The 16,276-nt window shown below is 46.4% G+C and overlaps 1 long non-coding RNA gene across 1 annotated transcript in view; it reads left to right on the forward strand.

The window, feature by feature from the left end:
* The window catches only part of LOC147698740 (uncharacterized), a 132,148-nt gene extending 118,207 nt beyond the window's left edge, over nt 1-13,941 (forward strand). The window contains exon 3 of the long non-coding RNA XR_015299361.1: nt 13,174-13,941. This is a non-coding gene — a long non-coding RNA (uncharacterized LOC147698740). The remainder of the gene's footprint in view (nt 1-13,173) is intronic.
* Nucleotides 13,942-16,276: the final 2,335 nt, after the last annotated feature.

Consider the following 16,276-nt stretch of genomic DNA (forward strand, 5'->3'; position numbering starts at 1 on the left):
CTATTGCCTGTAAAGTACGCGTCTCACACCGGCGCCATCTTAAGGTCAGGCATGAAGAAATTTTCATTTGAGAGCTGTTAGGTCGTTCGTTTCCATTGCCTCTTCTCCCCTCGAAGCTAGTGATGTACCATACCACAAGACCTAAAACCAGTCTCTCACATTTGCTCCAGTAGCTACATCTCACCCCCACCCCCCATTGTGAGGAGCCAGTTCCCACTACACCTTGCTTTGTTTTGCTGGTGGTCCATGATCACAAATGTGAAGATTTTGCCTTAGACGACCCCAAAACTCTCAAAAACCCTGGCGTCCATGGTCTCTGCCCCTTGTTGGGATGACATCAATGCTTCTTTGGTTAGCAAGATTGTGCCCCCATGTTGACTAGGATTGTGCTTTCTATTGCTCTTCCAAAATCTTATTGCACTTCATAAAAGGTTGGTGAACTTATAGGAGTCGAGTAACTGTGAATCAGATCCATCCTTTCTAGACAGAATACCCTCAGCCGCTTCTTGGGCATAGATTCACTCATTCTTTTGGCTCTGGACAGTCTTTGAGGCCCATACAAAAGTCCAGACCTTTTTTCCTAATTGAGATCATGGGGGCAACAACCACCTTCTAGGCTCTAGCAATATCCCTCTTCGCTAAGGTAAAGCCAAAAAGCATAAGATGGTGCTTATAGATGTTGCCCGCGATCCCTTCCATCACATGGAGAAGGACAAGCTGTGGTGATTTAGGGAGCTCCCACCCCTGTACTTCGAAGACAGTCCAGAACCCCCTCCAGAATCATGTGAGCGCTGTGCAGCGCCAAATAGTGTGTAACAGGGTCTCCTCTTCATGCCTACAACTGAGACCACCCGGGGAAGCCACCAAGCCCGCCCTCCAGAGCCTAACCCTGGTAAAATAGACCCCGTGGAGGTATTTAAATTGAATAAGTCATAGGCTCAACGCAATAGCCGCCCGTGCAGGGAAGCCAAAGCCTCTGTCCAGTCCTCTTCCTCCATCTGACCCACATCTCCCTCCTATGCCTCCCTCAGATGCTGCAATGAGGAGGAACAGTGCGTAACCAGGGATTTATACATTTTAGAGATCTTATGGTCTAGGAGTTCCCCCATAAATACCTTGACCTCTACTGGGCTGAACTCCACAGCAAGTCCAGACCCTCCAAGCTGGGGGAGATAGCATGCCTAAATTGCAAATATTTGAAGAATTGAGTCTTTGGCATCTGGAAATCCTTCTGGATGTCTTGAAGGGATTTTAAAATCGTGCCCCGCATGACGTCCCCCAGAGTTAAAATCCCAATGTTGTCCCAATCACGAAACCTCGAGACACTCCGCAATTGCAGAACCGGCCGTTGTACCATAGTGGTGTCTCCCGATTCAATCTATTCCACCAGCCCATCCTCAGCAATGCCTGCATCCAAAACTGAAAAACACCAGACGGTAGGGGACGCCTCAATGGAGCAGAATAATGAAGACTGTGTAAGGACTGGTCACCCATGCAACGCTGCTCCACGACGTAGCCTGGGTCTGCTCTGTCTCCATACCACCACTTGTTTTAAGACCAGTAGGTGCGATGCAATATAATGAGACCAGATATCGGAGGTTGCTAGCTCCCGCAATACGTAAATAGGAAGCACGTCCCGACCGCCACCCTCACCGCTCCACCATCCCAAAGGAACTGCCCCAGGACCGAGTTCACCTGCGGGAACCACTGCAGGGGAATCGGGTAGGGATGATTTTGTAGTTGATACATTAGTCGCCGGAACGACACCATCTTAAAAATGGCTGACCGGCCGTAGATGGACAGGGTCATGTGGAACCGGGTCTTATTATCCCCACGTACACGCTCCCAAACAGGCGCAAGATTTCGCTCCCAGGCTGTGGTGGGAGAATCGGATACACTCCCAAATATTTCATGCCCCCATATACCACCTGTACTGGCGATGCCCAAGCACTGAGCTCGCCCCGACCTCACAAAAAGCATAGGGTGGACTTCAGAGGGTTCAGATATAGTACCGCCTTTCCCTAAAGATCTGCAGGGGCCTTATGTTCCAGGTTAGTAAGGAATACTATACATAGTCCGCATAAAGGGCGATGCGATCAGAGAGTCCGTGCGCCAATTCAAAACCGGACACCTGAGCGTCCATCCGCAGCCAAGGACTCCATTGCAAGAGCAAAAAGATATGGGGAAAGCGGACACCCCTGCCTGGTCCCCCGCCCAATAGAAAATGCAGGAAATGCGGTCCGAGTTTCAGCCACCGCAGGAGTGCAAATAGATTTACCCAACTCAAGGTATCGAACGCCCTGTCCATATCCGCCAGCAGAAGCGCTGCCCGTTCCCCCAGTCTCTGAACCGTTGCGACTGCCACATGTGCCTGCCTAATATTATGGCGGGTTGCACGCTGGGACATGAACCCAGCCTGGTCCGGGTGCACAAGTAGGGCTATATGGGGGCGTAGGCGGTTCGCCAATGCCTTAGTCTCCATGTTCAGGAGGGAGATAGGACGATACGAGGTGTGGTGTTCCGGCGGTCTACCGGGCTTGTGGAAAACTACTATCTCTGCATGCCACCAGTCACTGGGTAGACACCCCCGGTCGCTGACCTCCTCCACCACCCTGCGGTAGTGGGGCCCAAGCTGCAAAAAATATTTCTTAAAAAATTTGCACTGGAAGCCATTGGGGCCTGGAGCTATGTGCTGCTTTGTTTGAGCTGTTGTACAGTCCGTGCTTGTGATATTATCCTTGCCTTGTTTTGTTTACTCCCTTTGGCAGTGCAAATCCTTCAGCATTCCTTCTCAGAACTATGATACTTTATTTATTTACAAAGTTTTATATAGCGCGAACTTGACCCGAATCGGGTATCAGAGCGCTTTACATAGCAGCAGTTGCATTACATGAGGACACATTCATTTTTGTTAGGCACAGGGAGATTAAATGATTTGCCCAGAATCACAGGATGTTCAGCGTCATTGCCGAGAGTCAAACCCAGTTCCCCTGATTCGAGGTCGACCACCCTAGCCGTTAGGCCAATTCCTCTCCCCATGTTGCTCATTTACCGATCCCCACGATAAAATAACCTCTTGCCAGCTTGAGATACAGGTCTAGGTTAGTCCTGGGTTTGGTTTTAGCTGCCAGAAATTACCTCTTTGTCTGCAGCCATAGTTCTTGACATCATTGTCTTCCTTGAGTAAATAAGCAACTACTCCACTGTCCATTGCTGTACGGCATCTATGAGATATTACGTAGCTTATGTTGTACTATAGAAATAAAATAAATATCCAACTGCGGCGTGGTAAATTCCCACCCATTCTTTATAGACACTTATCTTTGTAGCATGCTGCAACACCAATCTCCCAAAATAACTAATGAGGAATTACGGCAGTTTCTGGATCTGAATATAGTAAAGTGTTCTACATTACAACTTGACATTTTTTACTTTAGAGTGGATTCTTCCCAATCTGTCCCTCCAGGTATCAGATACACACAAAAATATAAAGAGTTCCACGGGTCACCATCTCGGATAGGCTATAGTTCCCTGCATAAATGTTATTGTTAATTGGAGCCTGGTGCTCTATTCAACTGGGGGACACACTGGATCTTTCCAGGGGACAGCATGATACTTCAGAAGTTTATTCCACAGCGTATGACAAGGAAAGGTGCACATGCAGGCACACCTCTAACGAGCATTTGCAATGCAAAAGGTCTTGCAGTTGCAAGTGTTTATCTATTGGCATTGTTAATGACAATGCCTTTCATTTATGTTACAAAACAAAATCCTTAAATATAAGTCATTGTCATTTACAATGCTAATAGCTCAAACTGTTGCTAATGTGAGACCTAGTGCATTGCAAATGCTTGCTACTAATTAGGATGATTAGCCATAGTCTAACAAGCATATCACAGAGGATCTGAATCCCGAACAAAAATAGGTTCCAAGCTGCACGCCATATAAAATAAAGCTGTGCTGCGAGCTACAAAAAAAAATTGGAGGCTTAGTGAAAATATCATCGATGTATGTGCTAATTCGATAAGATCCTGATTTAAATGTGGGCCGAAATACTCACCAAAGCAAGGGATTTGTTTTGCAGTCTTGCTTATGGGGTGTATCCTAGCAGCATGTGCGCTATCAGTACTTTAACCCCTTCGATGCTCATGACGAGCTCAGCTCGTCATGAGGCACAGTGGAGCTGCGCTTATGACGAGCTGAGCTAGTCATGAACTGAGGCATTTTCAATTTTTTCAGCACAGGAGGGGAAAATGCACAGCAGCGATGTGGTTAAGAGATGATGTAAGGGCCGAAAGATGCACGTATGCTGATAGTTGGTACAAAAGGGGGTGGTGATGGACGGAGCATCTGAATCAATCAAACACTCACACCCAGTCAAAAGATCTTGGTTTAATCCATCACCGTTCTTTAGCCCACTCTGCCACCCCAGTTCAAACATGGCTATATGCAAATCAGTCTGACCCTGTGCCTCATGGGAACAGTCCTGCCCGAAATGCCAAGCCATGTCTTCCCTGGACCGGAAACAAGCTTCCGAGGACCGGTTTCCGGCATTCCAGCCGTCTTCAGCCCGGCTTGCTTAAATCCAGTGGCAAAGTGAGCAAGGGACTCACCTCTGAGCATACCCTGCCACACTTATGGCGGCCAAAAGCCGTACAAAAAGGGGTGGTGATGGACGGAGCATCTGAATCAATCAAACACTCACACCCAGTCAAAAGATCTGGGTTTAATCCTTCACCGTTCTTTAGCCCACTCTGCCACCCCAGTTCAGACATGGCTATATGCAAATCAGTCTGACCCTGTGCCTCATGGGAACAGTCCAGCCCGAACTGCCAAGCCATGTTTTCCCTGGACCCGAAACGAGATTCCGAGGACCGGTTTCTGGCATTCCAGCCCGGCTTGCTTGAATCCAGTGGCAAAGTGAGCAAGGGACTCACGTCTGAGCATACCCTGCCACACTTATGGCGGCCAAAAGCGGTACAAAAGGGGGTGGTGATGGACGGAGGATCTGAATCTATCAAACACTCGCACCCAGTCAAAAGTTCTGGGTTTAATCCATCACCGTTCTTTAGCCCACTCTGCCACCCCATTTCAGATATGCTATATCCAGTCCAGTCCGAACTGCCAAGCCATGTCTTCCCTGGACCGGAAACAAGCTTCCGAGGCCCGGTTTCTGGCATTCCCCCTTTTGTACCGCTTTTGGTCGCTATAAGTGTGGCAGGGTATGCTCAGACGTGAGTCCCTTGCTCACTTTTCCACTGGATTCAAGCCAGCCGGGCTGAAGACGGCTGGAATGCCAGAAACCGGTCCTCGGAAGCTTGTTTCCGGTCCAGGGAAGACATGGCTTGGCAGTTTGGGCTGGACTGTTCCAATGAGGCACAGGGTCAGACTTATTTGCATATAGCCAAGTCTGAACTGGGGTGGCAGAGTGGGCTAAAGAACGGTGATGGATTAAACCCAGATCTTTTGACTGGGTGTGAGTGTTTGATTAATTCAGATGCTCCGTCCATCACCACCCCCTTTTGTACCGTATACTGATTGTTGACATAATCTTGACCCTAAGCGAGCACCTTTTGCATACTTGAGGGTTCTAGTCGATTCAGTTTGAAGAGATAATGCCTGCGACTGCTGAATGAAAATAATTCATAGTGGAGACATTAGAGGCTCCTTGGCAGAGATAGTTATCGCTTTTCATTGTTAGTCTCCAATTTTATGAGCGATTCATATCCGGAGTGCGGTTACCATAATGTTATTAAGCACTGTCCGTGTTTGTGAATGCCATTTCCAATTCTGAACGAGGAAGTAAAAATAAATCATTCAAACGCGTGTCGCTAACAGGAGTCTACCACCTAGTGGAAGCTTATTAGATTTCACTTAGGTGTTGAATAAAACGATATTTGCGATCAGAGCTGACACGATTATAAAGAACATTAGAATGGGAACGGGTGAAAAAGGTGGGTTTAAAAAAAAAATGATTGTATATTTCGTGGAATTGTAAGTTTATTTGTGAAAATACCGGGCCTATAATATGCAATCCACCTCTTTGGACTGAGGGCTCGCAAACCATGCTTTCTTATTCGAAACGATGATACATCCAGAGACCCGGTCTTCACTATAATATTAACAACGAGGTGAAAGCAAGCAGTTCTCTCCTTGATGAAAAGCTGATCAGCCGACGTATAGAATATCCAAAAACGTTCACTTAACAAGACCTTGGAGTACCTGAAATGTACACACTTAACGACTTCTGTGTGACGGCGCAGAAAGGTCACAATTATCCAACAGAACGTAGGGGTGAAATTATTCATTGCCAGGTCTGTGGTGAAGATGTGCACCCAGGGCACAAGTCCTAAACATGTGGGAGGGGTGGGGGGAGTGCGGCCGGGAGCACACGGCATTTCCCTTGCGGGAACGAGCCTTGGGCACCATCTTTTTGGAAGTTAATTACGGACAGATGTTGCCAAAGCTCGCTTCCGCAAGGGAATCACCAAACGTGCAAGCGTTGCCATTGAAAGCAATGCAACGCGTGCACGTTTTTGGCATAAAAACAAATCGATTTCTAAAGGTCTCCTCCTATGCAGCGCATGCGCGCTGTGTATGCGAAACCTAAGAAGGGGGGGTGGACGTCACACTAATAATGGGCTGAAAGTAACAAAGTATGTTTGAGCAAAAATAATTATTAAATATAAGTAAAAAATATAAATTATATGTATACACAACTCTTCCACTTGCGTATTTAGTTTAATCATGTTCTGATCTGCGCCCTGTGGAGGATCACAGATCCTTGCTCGTCCTCCTGAAGGCAGGTCTTAGGCAGCTTCCGGAGCATCGTCTTCAACTTGAGGAGTAGTGCCATGTGTGCTGTAGAGGCAGGGGGACAGTTTAACGAAGGCTGAGAGCAGCCTGAATATGAAAAATAAAAACGCAAACACCTAGAAGCGGACGCCGCGCCCGGTAAATAAATAAATAATGAAGCCACACGCAGGGCATGGATGAGGAAGGCAGGGGGATGCAACATGGAAGAAGCCTCCACAGATGCCTTTAATAGCGTTCGTTTCACAAACCTTGAAGCGCGACATCTGTGCAGGGGGGGAGAGGGCAAGGAACGGATCATATTTACAAGTTATAGTGCTACAAACCATGAAGTGCGACATCGTGCAGTGGGGGGAGACGGCTAGGAACGGGCATATTTACAGGTTATAGCACAACGTCCATAAAGCGGGCCCTGCACTGAGTTATTAAAAAAAGTTTTGGCCTGCTGCGCATACCCGCCTAGCTACCAAAGTTACTAATTGAAGGGAAAACAAGTTAAGGCGTGCCTCGAGCCATAAATATGAAGAAAAAGCACCGGTTTGTGGTGGTGGGACACGACGGAAGCCTCTCAATGAAGGGGGGTTCAAGCGCGAGGCAAGGACACAACGCACGCATGACGAGCAACAGATGATGGGTGGGCGGGCCTACGGGAGACAGCCTCTCTGAGAAGGGAGGCTCGAGCGTGAGGCAAGAACACAACGCACGCATGACAACGGGTGGGCGGGGGCCCAAGGGAGACAGGGCGGTCACCAACCCCACTTCCAAAGAAGCCCGACAGAAAACCAACAACAATAGATCTTGCAAGCGAGCAGCGCATGTGCTGCAACGCTATGCGAGACCTAAAAATTAAGTCTGCAGACTAGAGGGTGTCAAGTTCCTGCAGGGCCGGACTGGGAACCAAAACCGGCCCCGGCAAAGTGCTCTGCCGGACTCCCTGGGGGAGGTTGGGGGTGCAAATGAGCTCTTTGCCGGGGCCGGTTTTCGACCGATTTTGTTACAGGGCCGATTTTGCAGCTATGCTGCATAAACGGCCCTGTAACAAAAATGGCCCCAGGGGCCAAAAACCGGCCCCAACCCATGCGGCACACCGGGGGATTGCCCAGTGCCCACAACGGTCAGTCCGGGCCTGAGTTCCTGTATCCCAGGGGGACGCTGACAGTCTTTCTATATGGCTTTTCCTAGTTTTAACACGAGGTCCCTGATCAGAGACATATAAATGTTTCACTCACTAAAAAACACATAACTCCACCAGTTGTGATCTAGACCGAATAGAGTAGGGTTTTATCCATTGGGCTAGAAGAAGCGCTATTACAGGCAGAGGGATTGAAGCATACAACATGTTGACCAATCTGTGTTCCAAGGGTCCAGATCCGTTTTTGATCTTGCCCCAGATACGGCTCAAGAATAAAAGGTGTTTTCTCAGGGTTGTTGTCGTAAAGCACTTTTACTGTCCTGTCACTATATCAACTCTTTTTCTACACCCCTGGCCTATTTGGGCAAGGGCGAGAAAAGATCTTCCCCAAAGAGTCCCTGTCGAGGGGCCTGCTGGGTATTGCACCGCTCAACCAGCACGAAGTATGACCCGATGATGAAGCATGGTCCCTCGTTGGGTGAGAGTTGGTGCATCCTGTAAAGAAAGATAGTTGTCTCGCTTCAACTCAATATAGGTGATTATCCACACAGAACGCCACTTGCATTTTTGATCAGCGCAGGAAATGTGCCTATCTCTGCAGGCCAGTAGGTTTCCAGCTAAAGGTTACTGGCCGGCCATTAACAATCAAAAGTTCTGTTTTATCAATTTTCAGCTTTAATTTATTACTTCACGTGCACTCCCAAATAAACCACACAGATTGCTGAAGTGATAGGTTGTTCTCTTGGCGAATTAAGAGTTGTGTGTCGTCTGTATACATTTATGCTCCAACACGGTTTCCACTAATGCATTTGCCAAAGGGGCTTGTGCTGTGCAGAGAAGTGATAATCCCCGAGGTACTCCACAGCAGACTGACAACTCTTGAACTGAATAGGAATCCAGTTTGACTACCTGTGATCAATTGGACCAAGAACGACTCCACCCACTTGAAGGCAGACGCCCTTACTTCATTTGCAGCAGCTTGAATTAATGGTTTGGTTGACTGTGCGAAGCCTGCAAATAAGTCTCATAAGAACAAGGCGTCTCAATGCTCCACATCAAAATCCACCCTAAGATCTCCAGTTATTAATCTGGTGATGACTATACTGAAGCTGGGCAACATGCTTTTCCAAGATGTTAGCAACAAAAGGAAGTGGGGAAATCGGGCGAAGGATCTTTCCCTGTTTTTTTCCACATGGCGATGATAGTGGCGCTTTTAAAGCAGTAGAGAACCTCCTCTAAATTGATCGAAATATTGATAAAGGCTAGAAGGGGTATAATTATATACTGAGAGACTTGTTTAAAAACATAACCGGGGCACGGATTTTGATGTGTGGTCTGTCTCAATTCAAGGATCTTAACATGTGTATTTATCTGGAAAGCTATGACACATCTCTAGGTACAGTGAAGTTGTTCATTGGGTACATATGAATGACGTAGGACACGTAATGCAACATGTGTATTTTACTCGACACATGTCAATTGTTATGTCTTTGAGTGTACTTGGTTACTTTTCAGTGAAGCAGCACCCATACACATTATGTACTGCCCCTGCACCCATACTATGTACTGCCCGTGCACCCATACTATGTACTGCCCCTGCACGCACACTATGTACTGCCCCTGCACGCACACTATGTACTGCCCCTCACCCATACTATGTACCGCCCCTCACCCATACTATGTACTGCCCCTGCACCCATACTATGTACCGCCCCTGCACGCACACTATGTACCGCCCCTGCACGCACACTATGTACTGCCCCTGCACGCACACTATGTACTGCCTCTGCACGCACACTATGTACTGCCCCTCACCCATACTATGTACTGCCCCTGCACGCACACTATGTACTGCCCCTGCACGCACACTATGTACTGCCCCTGCACGCACACTATGTACTGCCCCTGCACGCACACTATGTACTGCCCCTGCACGCACACTATGTACTGCCCCTGCACGCATACTATGTACTGCCCCTGCACGCATACTATGTACTGCCCCTGCACGCACACTATGTACTGCCCCTGCACGCACACTATGTACTGCCCCTGCACGCACACTATGTACTGCCCCTGCACGCACACTATGTACCGCCCCTCACCCATACTATGTACTGCCCCTCACCCATACTATGTACCGCCCCTCACCCATACTATGTACTGCCCCTGCACCCATACTATGTACTGCCCCTGCACGCACACTATGTACTGCCCCTGCACGCACACTATGTACTGCCCCTGCACGCACACTATGTACTGCCCCTCACCCATACTATGTACTGCCCCTCACCCATACTATGTACCGCCCCTCACCCATACTATGTACTGCCCCTCACCCATACTATGTACTGCCCCTGCACGCACACTATGTACTGCCCCTGCACGCACACTATGTTCTGCCCCTGCACGCACACTATGTACTGCCCCTGCACGCACACTATGTACTGCCCCTGCACGCACACTATGTACTGCCCCTGCACGCACACTATGTACTGCCCCTGCACGCACACTATGTACTGCTCCTGCACGCACACTATGTACTGCTCCTGCACGCACACTATGTACTGCTCCTGCACGCACACTATGTGCTGCCCCTGCACGCACACTATGTGCTGCCCCTGCACGCACACTATGTGCTGCCCCTGCACGCACACTATGTACTGCCCCTCACCCATACGATCTACTGCCCCTGCACAAACACTATGTACTGCACCTGCACCCATACTATGTACTGTCACTGCACGAACACTATGTACTGCCCCTGCACCCATACTATGTACTGCCCCTGCACGCACACTATGTACTGCCCCTGCACCCATACTATGTACTGCCCCTGCACCCATACTATGTACTGCCCCTGCACGCACACTATGTACTGCCCCTGCACCCATACTATGTACTGCCACTGCACGAACACTATGTACTGCCCCTGCACGCACACTATGTACTGCCCCTGCACCCATACTATGTACTGTCACTGCACGAACACTATGTACTGATCCTGCACGCATACTATGTACTGCCCTTGCACGCACACTATGTACTACCCCAGCACCCATACCATGAACTGTCACTGCACGAACACTATGTACTGCCCCTGCACGCACACTATGTACTGCCCCTCACCATGTACTGCCCCTGCACGCACACTATGTACTACCCCTCACCCATACGATGTACTGCCCCTGCACCCAAACTAAGTATTGCCCCTGCACGCACATTATGTAGTGCCCCTGCAAACACACTATGTAGTGCCCCTGCACCCATAGTATGTACTGTCACTGCCAGCAGGTGGGTATGTGTGCAAAGCATTTTTGGAAAGCACTTGGCTCTAGCTAGAGAGAGAATTGCAGTATCTATATAACAAAAGTACATGTCAAAAGCCCTCAATTTTTCCTTGATTCCCTGTACATCTTTATTGGTAGAATCACGTTCTCACTCAGAACTTTCCAAGACTTGCATTATTCGCTAGAACGGAGTTAGAGCCAAAGATGAAGTCTTGAGATGGATGACAGCCGTGGAGAGAATAATGCTCACCTCTAATTTCACATTTCTGCTCAGTGATGGCATTGGAGTGGAATTCTTTAAGAGCAGAATACTACTGAGACGAAGACTTCAGAGAGCTGTCTGATGTTATACATTGGAATCCAGAAAGGAAAGTGGTGTTTTAAGTAAATCTCTTGACAGTTTAAAAGCAGTGATTTCGTTATTTCTCAGATATTCACCCAGTAGTAGACTGAATTTTCCTTAACTTCGAACTTTTGTTTGTAGTAAATGTGATAATTGATACCCTACCACCACAACTATATTTGCTTTTATAAGGATATGGGCTTAGTGTATTTCCATCTGTCCACTGGTACTGTAGAAACACTTTCCCTTTTAGGTCTCGCCTACGCAGCGCGCATGCAGCTGCATGCGCTGCATGCGCTGCATAGGAAAGAGACCTTTAGCCATCGGCACAGCTTTGGGGGCAAAAACGTGCATGCATTGCATTGCTTGCAATGGCAACGCGTGCACATCTGGCGATTCCCTTGCGGGAGCGCTCGGCACCATATGGTGGCGCCATACGGTTGCAATCATCGCACCTTGCTGCATGCTCCTTCAAGGGAATCTCGCAGGCCCACCTTTTCTCCCCCACCCCCCCTCAACCTCCAGCCCCCCTCACATCACTACTCGCTTATAATAAATTTATAACAATTGAGTAGTGATGTTACAGTGACTAGTCTTTCAGGGAAAAGCAATGAGCGGAAAGACACTAAGAGAAGGTGTGCACCGCCTAAGCATACACACTCTTTGCAAGAAGTAGGGTATAAAAAGCAAACCCCTAACTTTTCCAGCATTCACAACTATGCTCGGTGTCTCAATACTAACACCTTCACAACTTCAGAGGAAAGATTTTTGCTTATCTGCAGGTTCATCTACACTGCGGTTACTCTACTAGAACAGATACTACAACGCTGGGCAGAGTGAAGCAGCAGCAGGCAGAGTCAAGACTCACAAGAGGGCACTACGATCATTCTTTGATGTTCACCAGTTTAAAGCAACCAAACGCAGAATCATTTCCCAAACAGCAAATTTTGTTTTATTTTCAGCAATTGTATTACATTTTCCAGCCAATGGTTATTATTTAGTTCAAGGGAGATTTTTCTTTCCTTGGAAACTTGTACCATAATTACCAAGAGACACACGCATGTATTGTGCTGGATAACTAAACACTTATAAGGTCCCAAAGGCGAGACCTATTGGCTGTGCCAATGCTTGTTACATGTGGTTTAAAAACAGCCGTAGCTGTCTACTAGGTTTTTTCTTTTAAGTGTAGAGATGGGGGGCTTTGACTGAGCCATTGTTTGTTTGGGCTCAGCCACCTTCAGTTACTGCTTGGTGAAAGTGTCATTTATACTTTGCCTCAGCCCACATGATATTTTCTTTACCGTCATGTTGTTGGGGCTGTTGGTCTGCCTATAGAGTGCTTCTGTGGTAAAGCATAGATGGTGAACCTTCCATTCCCTGCAGTGCTGGCCCCCTTTTATCTTTAAAGAATTATACATGAGAAAATTTGCAGAAACAAATCCACAGATATATAATGCCTCTCAGCCAGGTAAAGAAACTCTCCTTTAAAGACCCTCCGCCCTAAAAGTCGTCCTGTTCTCCATGTGCTCTTGGCTTGCATATGTGATCCAAATTCATAATATTTCTCACAGCTCTTTTTTTGTTTTCTTTTATTGCAGGAAAGAATTCGGCACCCAGTCCGAGGAGGGGCTACGCCTTTGTTCAGCTTTGAATTTTCAGCTTGATTCTTCCTGCCCATCTAAGACTTTGCCAAGAAAATGAGGCAGCTAAAGGGAAAACCCAAAAAAGAATCATCTAGAGACAAAAAGGAAAGGAAACAGGCCATGCAAGAGGCGCGGCAGAAGATTACAACAGTAGTACTTCCCACCCTGGCCATCGTCGTCGTTTTGATTGTTGTGTTTGTTTACGTGGCGACGCGTCCAAGCGTCATGGAATGATTCCTACCTACAACTTACCCTTCATCCCTGGTCCAAAAAAAAAAGCCAAAACAAAATGCCCTACTTTCCTAATCATTTTGAAATCATGGTAGCGGGTCTCTGTGGTAATTACTTCTCATTTTGATGTTTTTTGCCTTCTTCTTGTGAATGTATCACTATGAACTATTTGATCGAAAAATGTGCCATGCCAGCGATGGTCCCACTTGTGCCTTTTTAGAATTTTTACAAGTTGCTCTGCCGCCAAGAATGGAAAATTCTGTTGTTGAAATCAACTTTTTAATCTCTGCGCTAACATTTTGTGCGATTTTGACAAATCTTTCTCCACTTCTGCCAAATTAACATTCTGGTTGCTATAGTAATTTGAAGTGTGATGGCAAGAATCTGAAGTATTTATTTTTTGAATAAAGAATGTAGCAGTCAAACAAAAAACTTATTGTGGTGCCAAAGATTTAAAGTGGATGGGGAAATAAAGCATACAAGTGTGCCCAAGTGGTGTTTATTCATTAAACAGGGCTGTGAAAAGATTTAAAGCTGAAAGGTAGGACATGAGAAAAGGAGGTTTTGTAAAACGGTTGTGTTGTCATTTATCTGGCGATGTTGTTAGGGTTCGCGATTGCTCTGATGTCTTGACATTTAGACAGAACTTCTCCTTCATTGTAATAGTTGAAGAGTTACTGAAGCCAAAAGCCAGCTTAATCCTTTATACAGCGTATAATGTGTCCTGTGGGCTAGCACGGATGAAGAATGCTGCACCTGTAATAACATACCTGAGCAGGCGCCATCTTGAAGAGATGGTCCCTGCATCAATCTGTGAACCTCACATGTTTGTACACATTGTAACCAGTGCTTAATTTGTAAAAAAAGGAAGCGCCAGGGCCGTTCTCTGGAGGCCAAAACAGCTTGCATTGGCCATTGCCCCTGCCAGTGCTGCTAATGTCTGTACCAGCACAACTAACCATCTCATTCCTAAAAGTGTGAAAGTACAGACTATTCCAGGCCACTAGAAGCTATAGGAATGGCTCGGGCACTTGGAATGTGTCATGTTAATATTCAATAACTGTTGTGCTCATTTCAAAATTATCAAACTGCTCCCCAAGTGGCTGACTGCCATAAGGGTTGACTTTTAAGTGGAAGTGCTGAGTGCCGGAAACCACCGGCACAAATTAAGCACTGATTGTAACTTTGTCATTATGAAATCAACATTTTGTATGCACTCACACACAACAACAGGCTCATGAAACAAATCTCTCAAATGTTGCTTATTGGTTGGTACAAGGGCCGATTTTGTTCCTTCTCAGACGGGAAGAGGTTAGCAGATGTGGTGACTGTCCCATCGTTTCTCTGTCCCCACACACATTTCAGCATCACTGTGGAAAAAGACAAGCTGGATTCACTGGGTTCTGTCGCACTGGCTCCGCTTGTCGTTCTATTTAAACAAATGCACAAAAGTGCAACGTCAAGCTTACACAACCCAAAACACAATACACTCAAGTGTCTGCGTGCTTGTACAAGACCATAGCTTGGTTCTGTCACACCTCGAAGGGATTAGCAGATAATGTGATGGGCCTTGAGGTTCGAAATGCAAAGTGCACTGGGACATCAATGTAGCTAGCAGGTGTGGATCAATGATCTTTAAACAAAACAATTACACATATAATCAGATTAAAATACAAATGTTCAATTTTACATACAAATGTAACACTATTTAAAATTAATCTGCTTAATTATCGATAAAACCAGAACATCTTAAAAATGCCCGGTTATGTGTATACCACTTCAATGCTCATTATAGCTCCTTGTTATAAACAACCTAAAAACAAAACTAAAGCTGCTTTCCCATGTAGTGCCTTTTTAACTGCAGTCATGAACCTTCCAATAGCAATATCCAAATAGCGCATATCAATCTGACTGTGTTTCTATTTATAAATTCATTATCCCTGTCCTTTTTAAACCCAGTATCCCTTTCCTAGTAAGTTGATTTTTATTATTTTATCAGACTATTTGAGCTTATACAAATATTAGCACTAAGAGTGACTTGAGTTAAAATTGAGAAAGCCATCTTCCCCAGACCATCGAACACAACCAAAACATTTTGAGGCATGTACATATTTTCTCCTCTCACCACACCCTCCTCTGGGCCTTCTGTTTTTTCAGGCACAGACCCTGAAATGCTGCCAACCTGCATTTGGAGTCTCACGCCTGGTACTTCTCCTACTTTAACTCCTCCCCTTTTCTCAATGCTTATGCTGAAATTTTACAAAATGTACATAGACATATTAATCAATTTCCTTGTTCGCAATCCATGGTAGCGTTCCCTCTATTCATCATAATTATGTTGAAATTCATATATAAATGGAGGAATCAGTGGGATACCACAGTATGGCTAACCTCTTTGTGTTGAACAGTCATGACCTTGTATCACTAAGCAGACACTTGGCAGAGAGTGTTTTTATATATTTTTTATTTGTGAAAACTCTGATGTACTTTTTTGGAACTTATGCATAACGCTGAGTGTGTTGCATACGGGTGTTGGAGTTGAAGCTTACACCGCACTGGTATGTCACCTATTTTTCCTAGATGTGCATATTTTGATAAACACTTGAGAGATGTATCATGACTGTTTTTATGGGAAAACCTATAGACAACGCAATGCAATCCTAAAGTCATTTGTAGGTCCTTTTTAATGGTAAGGTAACTCTGAAGACAAGAGGAGCGTAGATTTGTCAGTTTCCCCTTCACATCGCCTGCTGCCAGCTCCATTTTACATATAAGAGGCCAAATAGGTGTAAAACAAACCAAAAGCATCTATGCAGGCTGTAATGCG

Source organism: Lissotriton vulgaris, chromosome 8 (assembly GCF_964263255.1).
Source record: "Lissotriton vulgaris chromosome 8, aLisVul1.2, whole genome shotgun sequence".
Classification (NCBI taxonomy): Eukaryota; Metazoa; Chordata; class Amphibia; order Caudata; family Salamandridae; genus Lissotriton; species Lissotriton vulgaris.